This window comes from Vidua macroura, chromosome 1, assembly GCF_024509145.1.
Source record: "Vidua macroura isolate BioBank_ID:100142 chromosome 1, ASM2450914v1, whole genome shotgun sequence".
NCBI lineage: Eukaryota > Metazoa > Chordata > Aves > Passeriformes > Viduidae > Vidua > Vidua macroura.
This window is the reverse complement of record NC_071571.1, coordinates 120,218,299-120,233,808: the sequence shown is the minus strand read 5'-3', so window position 1 is coordinate 120,233,808 and position 15,510 is coordinate 120,218,299. Positions and strand designations below refer to the sequence as shown.

General features: G+C 36.7%; 1 protein-coding gene across 1 annotated transcript in view; it reads right to left on the bottom strand.

The window, feature by feature from the left end:
* The window catches only part of PREX2 (phosphatidylinositol-3,4,5-trisphosphate dependent Rac exchange factor 2), a 144,977-nt gene extending 129,857 nt beyond the window's left edge, over nucleotides 1–15,120 (bottom strand). The window contains exon 1 of the mRNA XM_053986522.1: nucleotides 15,067–15,120. The gene's annotated coding sequence lies outside the window, so the exon portion shown is untranslated. The remainder of the gene's footprint in view (nucleotides 1–15,066) is intronic.
* Between the last annotated feature and the right edge of the window lie 390 nt (nucleotides 15,121–15,510).

The window sequence follows — 15,510 nt, the reverse complement described above, 5'->3', positions numbered from 1 at the left end:
CTGGGACAACTTCAGTCCCTTCCTGCAATTTCTTATAAGCCCCTGTAATACCTTTGCTGTTCTCATTCTGCAGGAATAATGTAGTCATGAGGCCAGTTTTTTCCCTAAGATTTGCCTCCTGTTCATAGTATCATGAAATCATAGAACAGCCTATGGGTTGGAAGGGACCTTAAAAACCATCTAGTCCCAGTCCCCCTGCCCTGGGCAGCGATACCTTCCACTAGACCAGTTTGCTCAGCACTCCATTGCTCTCCCTATCAATGCAGATTTGCTTCCTGAAAAAAATCATTATGCTGTGTCTCAAAAATCAATGCATGTGACTATTTGAATTTGTCAAGTACTTACATGAAGTTCTACAAACTGCACATATTGCAAAATAATTGGAATAATTCATATTTCCTAGAAGTATAGTGTTAAGAGAATTCAGGGGAGCACAGGTAGGGATGGATGTGTCTACCTCCAAGGCCGATCCCTGGCGGACTTCACCCGTTGCGGAGTGAATAATGCAAAGCATTGATGAAACCCAGGTTTCCAGGACATAAATCCCCTTATCAACTCCCTTCCTGAAGCACAGAGACACCACAGACTCCACACACATAACACCTCTGCACTAGTACTTTGCCAGTAAGAATGGACAGCAATCATCAGGCAGGAGGATGGAGAAGTAATTCATTTTTTGGCAGCGTAAAATAACCCAAATCCAGCACTGCAACTATGAAAAGACAAATGTCTCTGAACTCACATAAACACACAGGTCTCAGAGAGGGCTGACTACTCAAAAAATCTCCAGAATTATTTAAGCATCAACCAAGGACAACCATAAGCATTTCTGCAAAAAATTAGTAGACAGAGAAAAAGCAGGTAATTTGCATACACAACTGTAAGGAGGACGCCAGCACAGAAATTACAGATTTTAAAAGGAAAATACATAAGGATGGACAGAAACTACTCAGGAGCTGTCAGTTCTTCAGTTAATGGGAAGAAATAATTTTATAACCTTTTGAAAACACACCGCATAAACTTTAATTAACCATAGAAAAAACATACCTGTAAAAAATATAAAAGTAGAATGGACACCTCAGCCAATTTACAATTCACTAAAGAAATGGACACATAAAAAAAAAATATAAAACAAAAGACATCAGGAACTCCTCTGAAATAGCACTGAGTTCCTTCTAAAACTTTTACCATTACTTCAAGTATGAGACTCAAAGTCCACACTCATTACTGAGCACCACATTAAATGAAGGAGCAAAGCAATTACAAATTGCAAGGAAACAATAAGATAGATCCTGTTCCTGGACTGACCAAACAGCTGTAGGAATCAATTGTCACACATGATTCCCATGCTTACAAAAAAGCAAAAAACCAACAAAAATCAAAGTGAAAAATCAATTCAAACCTAATACAATTTCATCAAACATACATGTCAGTAAATCATGATTCATCTGTGTTTACTGGAGTATACACTACACCTTGCTGGAGTATACATTACATTTGCTTCAATATTCATCTACATTAGTGTAGAAATTTCATAGCACTACATCAAATACAGAGAATAACAAATATCTCTGTGTACTCCAGGATCACAGACCAATGTCACATAGACAGGGATCCTCAGCTTTCCCGAAGCATTTCAAGCAGATTCCAGAGTTTCCCTTAGCTTCCTTTCAGTTAATTTTCTCAAATAACAGCAAAAACATATGGTATAAAACAGAATGTAATTCTAGATTTTCACCTTGTGCCACCAGCATTCTATCTACCTTGCTATAGTATAGGGATTCAACCCTGCAGCACAGCAAACAGCGATTCCTGGCACTCTCTGCCAGCCAGACTATTGGCGATTTCTCTTTTAAGAGATCTCCACACAACATTTCAGAGCAGCAACTTGGCTGGGTACCATAAGGAGCAATCTAAATTTCAAAGACCAGATGAAAAGCAAATATAAAGGAGGACGCTTGTTACCCACATTAAAAAAACAACACCCAGTTTTGTTTGTCAGTTTTTAGAACTGTTTATGGAAAACCGTGTCACTCTAGGAATATTCTTGAGTCACTCAGAGTGCCACAACTCCTGCCTCCACAAAGCTTGTCATTCAAACCTAAACTTTCTAAAGCATCCTTCCAAAAACTTCATTAACACAATATGGCATCTGCATGATCAGTGCATATCTGCTTTGAAGAAGAAATGCCCCAAAATGCTGATAAAATTCCAAATATGGAGGGTCACATGGTAAGAAGTTTTATGATCTTTACAAGTCTGACAAACTTGCAGACATGGGGGTCCAACTAAGTCCTTTGGAATAGGGGAGCAACTAGATAGGAAATATATAAGATAACAGTTTAGTGCTAAAGTTCCCTGACTCCATTCAGGTCCTATTGGTAACATAAAAATGCCACTCTTTTTGGCTGTGACTCAGGGTCCCTGTACCATGGTGGTGTAGAAAAGAGTAATTCCCCTCTACCTTTGAGAAATGTGATAAATAATAGTTTGGAGATCATTCCATGCTAATAATAGCAATGTAGCTAATTACACACTTTGTTCATCTTACCTGCAAACTGTTACATACTTTCTGTACTATTCCCTCATCCAATTCTTTTACCCTTTGCCTGGCATTGCAGTAACACAATACAAGAAGCAATGGGCATGAAAATTAAACCATAGAACATTGAAAATCCAAATTCAAAGAATTATAAAAGAATTTGTTCATTATGACAAGTAAACACTAAATTTTCTGCCTGTCTGCTGATCAGCTGCCATTTTGTGAGGCAGCATTTTTTTAATAGAAACACACACTGGGTTCCTGTTATGGGGATTTTGACTTCTGGTCTTATCAAAAGAAGAGTTGCATTGTTTGTTGTTTGGTGGGGCTTTTTCTTGATGGTTGCTCTGTGTTTTGTTGAAAAAAAAAAAAACAAAAAAAAAAAAAAAAACCAAAACAAAACAAAAAAAAAAAAACCAAAACAAAAACCTACCACTGCTACAGATAGCACAAGGAGCTGCCAACAGCACAAATTACTTCCCTGACATCTGGAATGAAATCAGGGAAAACAAAGAAGTCTGCCTGCAGAAGACTCCCAGGGCATGAAGAGTTTTCGCCTTCTTTACAGATAAAAAGTCCAGAAATTATGTCAGAGCTCCTGGATCACAAAAGATATATAACTATCTTTCTGAAAGTAATAATCCTACTTTGGACTAAGCCTATAAATAAATATTGGGTTTTATCAGAAAAAATAAAAATTAAATAGTTACTCATTTTTTCTTCTCAGAATTCTTTTAACAGTGTTTCTATCTTTAAATCTACACTGCCACAAACAAAACCAAGGTGAACTGCAAAAAACACATGTATTTTTAATATGGTAATTTCCTGCACATCTTCACTTTAGGAAAACCAGTTCAAGTGAAATGCCCAACCTATCATAAAGCCTTCTGAATAAAGCTAGCTAGCTGTTATGGATTAAAATTGAATACAATTTTATTTTGCACAGTGTCAAAGACAAAATCATTTAAAGGGACCCACTATAAGGAAATGTTTATATTTTTATACAACTTTTCTGTGTCTATGATAATAACCTCATCTTCACAAATTTAGAAACACAAATATGAAATATTTGTAGTTTCTGTGTTCTCTCTTTACATTCTTAGTGCAACTATAGGCATCTGGATGATAGAAAATATTTTTGCCTTTTCACAATATTCCAAATGATCCTAGAGAAAACATGAAGATCTATACTTGTGAAAAAAACCTGCTCTTTATCATAGCTGACTAGCCTAATTCAGTTCACAGGCATTGAGGTAGTATTTAGCACAGCAGTTTTGCACACTATAATTAATGCACATCAGATTCCAAGTCCCAGAAGAACACCAAGCCAGTTTTGTTGAAGCACTTTTGTTTGATTTCACCACAAGGAGGAAAAACACAAAAATCAATAGAGAAGACTCCAGCAGCAGTAGCAGCTGTGGCAAACACTGTGTTCCTACCCTCCTCTTCCCATTAACCTGTGCCAGCAGCAGTGGCAGTAGCTGCTCGGGCTGGCTTCTGCTACTGAACAAAAGACTCTTCTTCTCTCTCCAGTGATTCACCAGCTGAGGCACCACCTGTTCCTCCCATCTTGCCTGCAGGACTGGATGAATCACAAACAGCAGTGAGAGCATCAGCCAAGGTCAGATACATTCTTTCTCCCTGCTGTACCTAGAGCTACTTTCAAAGCTGGCATCATATTCCAATGCCTGTAAGTACAGAGGAAATAGATGGGCAACATCTGCAATGTTTTCTGTTCCAGCAATAATTTCTTTTCACAACCTACCAAACAATCCACTTCTCCATTCATCTGATCCTAAGGGGCAGCAGTCTGTCTGAAAGAGCATCCCTGACTTAAAGTAAACATGAATTCATAAGTACACACAAAACTAAAGCAATTAATGCTTTGAAAAAATATGTATCTTCATAATATTCTCATACATTATTAATATGATGACACATTTTGGGATAATCAGCCCATTCTCCATCATATATCTTTTTTTTTTTTCTCTATCATATCAGAAAACTTCTAAGAGTAGAGAAAAAAAACCTTTCCTCATCCTTCTTCAACCCTCAATCACCATTTCTGCATTTTATTGTCACTGACGATATTTTTCAACATTTTACTGGACATATTGTTCTTTCATGCCATTTGAGACTTTTAAGTCAATTCCCTTCTTTGACGGGAAACTCGTGTCCTCTAAACTCATGTTCCCCACCTCTAAAATCACCTGAGCTTTCACTTTTGATCCCTTCCTTCCTTTCAGTTCCATTGCAGATGAAAGTAAGAGATTTATAGTTAAAGTCCAGTTCCACACAGCCAGGCAGGATGTCCGACGTCTCCACCCTCTTCCTTGCACTGAAGCCATTCTCAAAAAGATTTAGTACAACCTTTTCCTGGCCCAGTTCAGAAGACATCTATTCCTTTTCTTCCCAGATGTAAAGAATTCTGCCACTAAAATAAGGATATCTAGTATCCTCATTTTGGGAACCTGCTCTTCTGAGGACTAGCTGAGCTCTTGCTGGTCAACAGAAGTTTGGTTGATGAGTAACAATGGAGGTACTCGCACACTTGCAGCTGAGATCATTCCAAATCTCGCCAAATCAGAGGCTGGATGTCTGGCTGGCTCACACATGCTGCTGATGCCACATACAGCAAATGTCTATAAGATCACCTAAATTTTTGCTTAATTAAAATGTAGCTTAACCAGAGCTTTAGTAAAAGGCCATATACTGGCATATGTGATGTGCCCCCACCTACAAGATAAGCAGAAGGCAGTTTTATGTAACATGGGTTGCTGCTAACCAAGCCTTTATCCCATTAAAAATACAAACAGGTTACATTCCAATCACAAAAAGAGGTTCTGGAAGGCAAAAAAAAGTGATTGGCCTGACCCCTGTGAATTTCTGAACAGTCTGTTGGGATTGCAACAAACTGACCAAACAAGAGGCATCCATATCAATAAACAAAATGCTTCCAGCATGCCAAGATTCCTCTTAATTACATTTTGAACATTTTCTTGACTAAAAAGATACTCTGTACTAAAAAACATTCACATTACATCTACCATTACAGCTTACCTCTCATAAAAGTCAGCTGTTTCCTGAATTTATAGAACATTAGGTTCTTGTTAGGAAATCTCAGGGAATTCAGCTGTGTCCACTACTAGCAAACCAAAACAAGAATTGAGGAAACCTCAGAACAAGTGTACATCTGGAAGTAACAGTATGTTCCTGTTACATTGCAACCATAATTAGAAAAGAATTTGTATGTTTGAAACCTTTATAATTCATACTACAGTTTCTGCTTTTTTTATGCAATCATATCTTATTCTGTTCCATTTGGGAAAAAAAATCTTGAATTTTTAGTCAACTTTTACTTGCAAAATTAGGATTTTCCTAAATTATTTTTTTTAGTAGGAGAAGGCCAATTAGGAAGAATTCAACAGTCCTAGAATATTTTTGAGACAACTCTTTTCTTTAATTCTCCATCAAATTTTATTTCTTTAAGCAAATCAGTAATTTCAGGAAGTGTAAAAGATGAGAAATACACAAGAGGACAAGATGAGAAACACATTTGGCAAAAATGACCCATACAAAAGAATTATTTAGATTTTCTGATTCAATTTGAGAAATAATAGTTTGAAATCTCAAAAATATTACAAGAAAGTCATCCTCTGTACATCTCCTATATTCTTCTAAAGTCCATTAACATGTTTGAAGGCCAGTGTGAGTCTTTTCTGACACAAAAATATCCACGAGAATTAAGCAAGTCATGATCTTTGTCACTGATTATGAGGAGTAAACCTGAAATAACATATTACATCTCCACTTTCAGAATTTAAATTTAAGTATTAATTCCTATTGCACCTGAATAAGGGAGGAAAGTTCACTCAGCACCAATGAAAACAAATTATTTGGTCCTTCATGATTAATTCAGCTTATTAAAAAAACAAACAAATAAACATTTTTACCTATAAACTGAGAAAACTTGAAAATACTGACAGGCAATCACAATCGAAGCCCACCAACCCCTTTTTACATGCTCAGTTTTCAACACAACATTTTTTTTCTAATATTGGGATGCACAGTCCTTAATTATGATGTTACGTAATGTTTAATATGGCTAGATGCTAATTAGGAATTAGAATGCTTGAGAGAGCTAAAATTTTTATTTTCAGAGTTCTATAAATAAAACATACTCCCAAACTCTGTTCATTGCCAATTCTGGCTGCCATTTGCATTTGCACACACGTGCCAAGAAAAACACGAAGGAAGGAAGAATATGAAACAGCAGTTTTCTTCCCCAATTTCAATTCTTTGCAAAGCCTGCAGGGAAGCTTTAGTGAATATAGGACTTCTAGAAAGTACTCACTCCCGATCACAGAAAAAACCTGAAACATCTCATATAAGTTCTTTCCCAATCAGTAGTAATCAGAACACTTCCCTACAACATGTCTTAGATAATTCCTATTACTTGCCATTTAAACAGGTCCACATTTGCATAGACTCATATGCAACAATGCCTCAGTTCATGCAACCATCATTTAATTAATGCTGTAGTATAAGTATTTAATGGTTTTCAATTTGAACCAGATCTTTTATTTATTATACAAATAATAAAATAAATAAAGGAGAAAACTACTGGTTTCTGAAAAACAGATGCAAATGTTAGTTGTCTTAACTACATTACAAAAAGAATACAATAATGTAAAAAATTTTATTATTTTACACACAGCTTCATACAAACAAAAAATTGTTATAGGTCTCTATTCCCTACCCTGAGCTGGTCTCATGAATTTCCATCTGCCTATATGGTTTTGAACCAATTTCCATGAAAAAGCAATAATTAATAATATTTTTTTAGACTGTATTTGATTCATAGGATACTTCAACTGTGCAAATTCTAATAATAGTTCATATTTTATTTCTTTATTGGTTTGATAACTATTAAAAAGAGTAGATGATTAAAAAATAGCTCTCTTTTTCCTTTATACTATACATAAAGCAAATGTCTACACATCTACACATCTGCTGCACATTATATCACAGGATATTTACATGTTAATCACCATTTACATCCATCAAAGAGTTTTCATATCTTGAAGGATACAATGATCACTGAGTACATGATTTTAGAAAACAAAATGGAGCATCTTAACATCCAAAATAGAGCTGTAGGTGTAAAGCCACACCATTTGAATTTATCCACATTAGCTGGATTGTCTTACTGTCAAATAAATTCCTAATTTCAAGGAATATGGACCAGGATTGTACATGAATGCTAGGGAGAAATAACTCCTTGCTCATTCACAGACTATCCTTCTCTCAATGGTCCTTTCTTTTCTCCTTTTGCTATTCAAGCACAGGCTCGTTTTTTTGTCTTATGTAGGTTTATGGCCTGTCTTTGGCTTTGATGGGTTCCCAGCATAATTGCACAACACAGTGCCCTGTCTGTGAAGCATGTGTTCCTCAGGAACACAGACTGCATGGCTGTTCTTGCCCTTTTCAATCATTTTTATAGGGAAACAGAAAACAAAACCTGATTGCAATATCATTTGCTTTGCCTTCTTAATGAAATTTTTGTTCAAATATTGGGACCCTAAGATGACACAGTTTATTATTAACTTTTCCTGAAATAAGAGCATCATTCTTTTAGGCTGTAATCAAAAGTTTTAAACCATCCTCTGGTTCAAGCAGAGAGAAGTAGGGAATTTTTTTAGATATTGAACCTGTGAAAATAGACTGTCACACTCAGTCAGTCGATGGGAACAGTCTGAAGGGCCACTATTTAAATTAAAATGAGAATATTCAGTAGTCACAGCATCAAGCAAACCACCCTCCTCACCAGACGACTTCCACCATAACTGCAGACAAGTACAAACAGAACACACTGGTGGCAGATGCAATCTGTAAATACTCAACCAGAGTTTGACAGCACTGAATACTACTCATACCAGGACACACTGCTGCTTACCAAAACACCCACGTTGATTCCACAGACAGAAGTTCTCACTAAGTCTGTCTACATAAGGTTACATAAGGAAATTGAACTTTTTTTAATTTGTATTTTTTACTTCATGCATTAATTTGCTGTGAGCAACATCCTTTCAGTTCCCATTCTCCAAAGTAAAAAAAAAAGAATTGTCTAAACCATTCAAAGCTCCAGATACCAGATTTCTAAGAACAACACAAGGGAACAATGGTGTTAGTGGGACCAGGAAATCAAGAAACCATAAATAAATATCAAATATTGTTTTCCAGCATCTTCAATAGTTCTGGATCCTGCAGTCCATGCTTCCTCTGGATGAGGAAATGACGCCTCTGCAGGTTTTCCTTGTTTCCATAATAGACTACTATAATTTGCCAAATGGACCAGCCAAAGGCATTGCACTTGCACACTGAGCCATGCAGAGGCTCATCTGTTGGGCGATAATAAAAGCTACTGTGATCACAGTCTCATTTCTGGACTACAAGGTGTTGCTTCTCCACTCAGAAGCCTGACTTATCCTTTTAAGGAACAGGTTATGGGTGGTACAGGTTATGGATGGCACAACTCATCCAAGCCGTGGGACTACCTGAATGTATTGGTAGAGACGGCTTGGGAATGAAGATAAAATAGCTTCAGGAGCAGATCCACAGCTATGGAATAGCTTTAAGAAGAGACCTGATATCAAGATCAAGTTTGAAAGTCTTCAGTCTCTACATCATCCTGACAGAAACACCTTCACCTTCCTTCTTCCCTTAGATCCTGCATGTAGGAATGAGAGGGAGGCAAGCAAGCAGTGAGGTCCGGGCAAGATGCTCTTTTTATTAACACTATTCCAGGTGTTCAGTTTTCATAATTATATCAAAAATTAAGGAAGAAAAAATTGCAGGAAGATGGGTTCACCTTAAATTATGAAATGCAAGCCCAGAAGAGTAACTAATACTTCACATATACAAATGAAGCAGACACTACACTAACTAATTCTGTCAGAAGGAAGACGAAAGAAAAGCAGCTTGCTTAGTCTTTCAGGCTTTATCTCATTTTCTTCAAACTGCCTGTTAAAAATTACTAATTGCTGAACTTTTTTTTTTTCCAGCAACATGTGAAAGAAACTGGGATAAGAAGAGAGGGAGGTTGCCAAATCCACAGTTAGAAACTTTCCACAGGCTTTTTTTTTTTTTAGAAAAAAACAGAGTTTAATTTCAAAATATTTTTCTATCATCTTCTACTGTGAAGATTGCAGTGCAATAATTTACAGAATGGATGCTATCTCTATAGATAAACAAAACCATCATTCACAAGAGATTTGACCTTAACCTTCTGTCCTAAAATAGTATGGCCAATTACATAGCAGCAGCAGCCCACATCCTTAAAATATCTTTGACTGAATTATGGAACTAAGTTCTAGTCTTGACTTCTCAAGTTTGCTACAGACTGCAACTAACTAAAATAATAAAATATACAGCTAAAACAAACAGCTATGTTTGTTAGAAAATAAATTCCAGCAACTAAATGGTGAAGCAGAACTATGCACTCTTGAATTCATTGCTCTTGTTAAAAAGAAGAGCTCGAAAAAATGCACAAACTGAACTTATCATTACATCAACTTAAGCAATAAACTAAAAGCTTCCAGGAAATTTATCATCCTGTTTGCTGACTATAATTTGGCTTGTTTTGTTTGGATACCATGTTCCTGTTCCTTCCACTCATGTCCCCCAAATCAGGCGAAAGCACTGGAACCTCACTGCCTATACTCCAAACACTTACCCAGCCCATATATTTTATGTTATAGGGCAGAAAGAGCTCCCTACCTTCCATCAGATCTGAGGGAAAGAGCAAAGCTGTGGCTCATTTGTCTAGAGAGGGGTAACAAAAACATATGTCAAAAGGTATCCTAAACATACTGGGCATTTACCGACCAAAGCCAGTGCAAACATTTAGGTAACAGGATGTTAGTTTGATACATTTTCATTTAAAGAGAAAATCACTGTGGGCCCAACAAACAAGAAGATTTAATGTTTACAAAAAGACCACCATTTGTCGGATGTTATGATATATTTTAATCCTATTTTTAGCATCATTTTTATGGAATTTCCTTTCCATTAATACTCTACTTCACCAGAATTGCCAGCAGCAAATGTGTAGAAGAGCATAAACCCAAAATACAGTGTCAGCACTAATATTGTCACTATCATTTCTGTGACAATAATAACTCATTGATGACCAACATGGGATACTGCTCACTACATAACTGATATTTTCCGGTAACCTAAGTGTTGTTTTTAAAAATCTCTTTTAAGTCTGGAATAGTGGGGTTGTATCTATCACACAAAACAACAGAAAAACGTAAATCTTACCCATGATTTTATAAGCCCTCTCTCAATGACCATGTCATAGTAACAACTTTTGAAATACAATAGTCAAAGAAAATTGCACTCTCTTTTCTAATTGATAAATCAGCTGAACAACATGAGTTCAAACATTAGCATGAGACAAAAACTAGTTTGGTATTAGGGAACATTTCCTCTTCTCCTTTGCAGTCTCTGCCATTATCTACAAAGCACAGTAAGCACACTTCACATTTTACTCTCTGTGTAACAAAACTCAGCATCCAGGACTAATATGAGTGAACAGAAGTTTGATAACATGAAAATATTGCACAGAACCCTTTTGATCCCTGAGTGGATAGGTATCCATATAAAACAGAAATACAACAACCATTGCAACAGAAAAGCCTTCTAGAGGTGCCTTCAGTCAGTGTTAAAGACATTATGACAAGGCCTTAGAGCAGAGAACTGTCCCACCTGAGGGTGGAAACTTCCAGATGCAAAAAGTTCCAAGGAGGAACACGGGTCACAGGATCCCTTCTGAAAGCACCATAAAGCTCGTCTCATTTTCCAAAAGGATGGCTGACATCCAGATATTGTTTTTCAACTATCCTTTCAGACAGCAAGGACGTTTCTTTTTCACTGTCATTCAAAGAAATAAACCAAAGGAAAAGAGCACAATTTCCTGTCTATTTTTAAAAATCAGAGTTCACCTAAGGAACAAAGGTGGGTGGAGGCCTCAACATGACTGTGTCCTTCTGGACAAGAGTAAGTGCATGGAAGTAGGCAAGATTTAGAGCAACCAGATCATGCTCAAATAAATAAGCCTGACAGAAAATTAAAAAAAAAAAATTAAAAAGTAAGTCTCCATGTGCAGAAAAGGTGGGCCAAACTGAAACCAAATCCCCAGTGAAGAAAGAGCTGCTCTTAGCTAAGCTATGCCTTAGGACCTCAATACATCGACACATTTTGTGAGGCCAGTGCAAGGAGTATTTGAAGGATTTAATGGCCAAAGAGGTTTTCCTGGTCATGTTGTATTATAAAGTTTTGGTGTACTTTTAAACAGAAAGGGGTCTTAGCCATTGGCCTTTTTCAGAAGCTAAGGCATGAAAAGGATCAGATCAGCAGCAAGATCAGACTTAGAAGTCAACTAGAAATACATACCCTGTCTGTCACATAGCCTGCATGTAAATGGCTAAAAGTGAATGGCATGGCTTTATTCAAATACCTACCTGTGCAACAAACTATGTTCAAGGAAGCAGGACTTAGTCATTCTCTAAATACCCCACAATAGTCTGTATTTTTATTTTCATTTCCCAAACTGGACATGAATTTGAAAAGATTTCATAACATGCTCCCTTTCAGCAAATGTATAAGTATATTAGAACTGCAGTGTCTCTTTTTGTCAAATTTCTTCTGCACATGAAAAATTTCCGCAGCAAAATTCTGGATTACGGTATACTATGAAAACAGAATGTTTCTGAATATACCTTTCACAAGTCTCAGTGTAGTGTTGTCAGTCTGGCAGCTATTCCAAAGCTACTTAACATTCTTCATTTAAGCAGAATGCAAAGATCTGGAAATTTCTCAGACCAAGGAACAAGCAAAATTGTCAACAGACATGAACCTCCTGCTCCTTCCCAATCAGATTCTTACATGGTCACCTCAGACTATCATACCAGGGAATTTTATGAGAACAAATAATAAAACAAATCTCCCTTCTTCCTGAAGTGTTCAGCACTCATTGGAATTAAATGTGTGCTTTCCTTTCCCTCACAGCAAAGGAGAAAAATAAAAGACCTGATTGCTTATTGCATTTGCTCTGTTCTGTTAATTTCTTTGTTCATGTAGGAACTGAGGTAAAGTTTTGCTCTTATGTCTGAAAGAACGAGAATTCCATGATCTAGGTCTAACTCTTAAAGTTCACATCTTGTGTCCCACAGCCTCCTTTTTAGGAACAAACCAGACTACTGTTTTTCCAAGGGATGATACAATATAGTAGAGGACAGGCAGATTTGTCCTCCTGAGGTCCCAAACCTCTTCTGTACTCAGTGGGAAGTCATTACATAAGGCTGCTCCTGGTAATTCATAGTCTGTGAGCTTGCTGAGCTATGGGCTATTTAAAACTTTTTTTAGATTAGGCAGTAGAATTTTGTAATTCTGATAAATTGAGTCTGAATGAGCTTGACGGCAGTACTGAACCAGTGGGTTCAATGTTCATGTGAAAAGTCCTGTGATCTCCAGAAGAAAACTTATCAGCAGTTCCTTTAGGTTATTCGGTCTCAAAATTTCCAGTGCTGTAAAATCTGCCCAAAGGTCTGATGTGGCTAGTTTTTGAAATTCCTGAGCACGAGAGACAAGCCAAGTAGACACAATCCTTCCAGCTCCTATGTTTAGACTATATATGTGCTTTTCAATCCCCATGAACGCCAATGGATTAATTTCTGACCACAGGAAAACATCCGCAGCTTTACTGTTTGTGTCTGTTTGGAGCGAGTGCTGCAACAGCTTTGATAGGCAGGAGGACCTACATGTCTGCTTTTGCCTTATTTCCATGAAGCAAGTCCTGCTCTCAGCAAGGAACTGCATGCCTAGTCACTGATTTTTGGCAAAAAATTGACTTTGCAAACTGATAACGGTCTTTTCAATGTTTATCCTGCAAAAAATTTTGTTTATTGACCACTTTATGAATAAATCAAATCAGATGTTGCTAAAGCTGACTTTTCACTGTGTGTATGAATACAGGATTACCACAGTAAAGGGCTCTGTCAGCAGTCTGCACATTCATAGGAGCTGATAAAGAGCCAAATACATTGACTGTTATCAGATCCACTACCATGTTAAATAAAATCAACACTCTTTAACTACAAAATAACAACAGGACTTCTAGCAATTTAAAAGTGACCTGGAACTTCCAAGAAAGACAAATACCTGGGTCACAACAACAAAGACTTCAGAAGCCCAGAGCAGACTTCCTACTTAGTGAGATATTTAAGTCTAAAAAATAATAATAATTAAGCACTTTCTTTAGAATTCCCTTATACAACACATAAAGACTTCTTCATCAATCAGTTTGAATAAACCTTCCAAAGAAGTAAATAGTACAAGGAGGCAGGGGAAATGCCTACAGATGGGACATTAGTATAATACCCTCTCTTACAAAACCCAAAATACCAAAATATGCAAAGTGGAATATTTTCTCACTGGCTAAACCTAACCTATATGGAGGCTAGAATGTCAGATTATATGGATTACAAATGCACTGTTTCAAATGAGGAGGCCCTATAGGAAAAACTAGAAAGGCTATGATTTAACTGATGCATAACTAGGAGGGTATTTTGTTCCAGGTTTTTGATTTTCTAGCACTGTCACCATTGTATATAAAAGGTTTGTGTCCTTTTTTGGCCTTCCTAACAAATTACATATTCATCTGCATGGTTCAGTCCTGCTTCTGTAGATCTCATGCTATCAGATGAACCTCAAGTGAAAATGACTGAATTCAGCCACATATTTTCAATAAATGTCATGTTAGCCATTTCAAGTATGTTATCTGTATGATGTTCCATCAGACTATTGTAAACAAAAAGTGTCAGTACTAGATTTTGTAAGAATATTGACACTCTGTCACAAATGAACAGAACAGTAATGCTTTTTTGGAATTTGGTTTAAATGGCTATGATAATTTTAGAACATATTTTAAATTTTCTTTACATGATTCCAAGTACCTGACTGGGTTCTTACTGGGTTTGAACTTCATGATCAAGCTGCTTTGCTAATTTGGTATACTGGTAATTCACTTCTAGAAATGATAGACTCTCTTACTGAAATATACTCTTCAAATGTGAACTGTCAGCCAAGTTTGCAAGGCAAAATCCAGCATCAATATTTTACTCTTTTTCCTTATCCATAGGACTGTATGCTAAAGATATCAGATTCGAGTCTCCAAAGCTCATAAAATTTCTGGTTAATTAGATATTTGGGATGCACAAAGCACAGCTTTTTCCGTATAATTTAGTGTAGTATTCTGGAAATAGAGTAACCCTCAGTAGAGTATATTAATCTAACTAGCATGTTCCTACCTTTTCCCCCCCATCAAAACAATTAGACTGTATAAACTTTCAAGGTCCAACACTTTCTTCTACACTGTATAAAAACAAAACCCTGACAAATGTTCCGCTTGATTTCACTCACAGGGTTAAAAGAAAAAAAAAAAAAAAAAAAAAAAAGACCTGGAGAAAGCAGCCAGAACAATAAGGATGTGCTGATGCAGGCAGGAACTCAACCCCTTTTATCCATGTTAGAAGAACAAGAACACTCCTCTCAAAGAGGCTTTAGGTCAGAGACCTCAAAAGCAAGAGGCTGGTAGCTAACACTCCTGGCTGAAACAATGTCAAGGGCACACTAGAACACACCCAATGTTTGTGACACAATGTCGGGGAAGTAGTATTTCTATCGCCTTTTACGCATTAGTCAATTATGTTTGCAGTTTGAAAACAATGTAGAGATCCAGATTAAATTTTATAGATTTTCCAGGTTACATCTTAAAAGTAAAATACCAAGTCATGGGAAAAAGAAAAAGCAATCCTTAAATCATTTAAGGCTTCCAAGCCATGCTTTTAGAAGCATGTGCAAAGCCCCAGAGGGCTAAACTTTAGATGGTGCTTTTCCTGGTT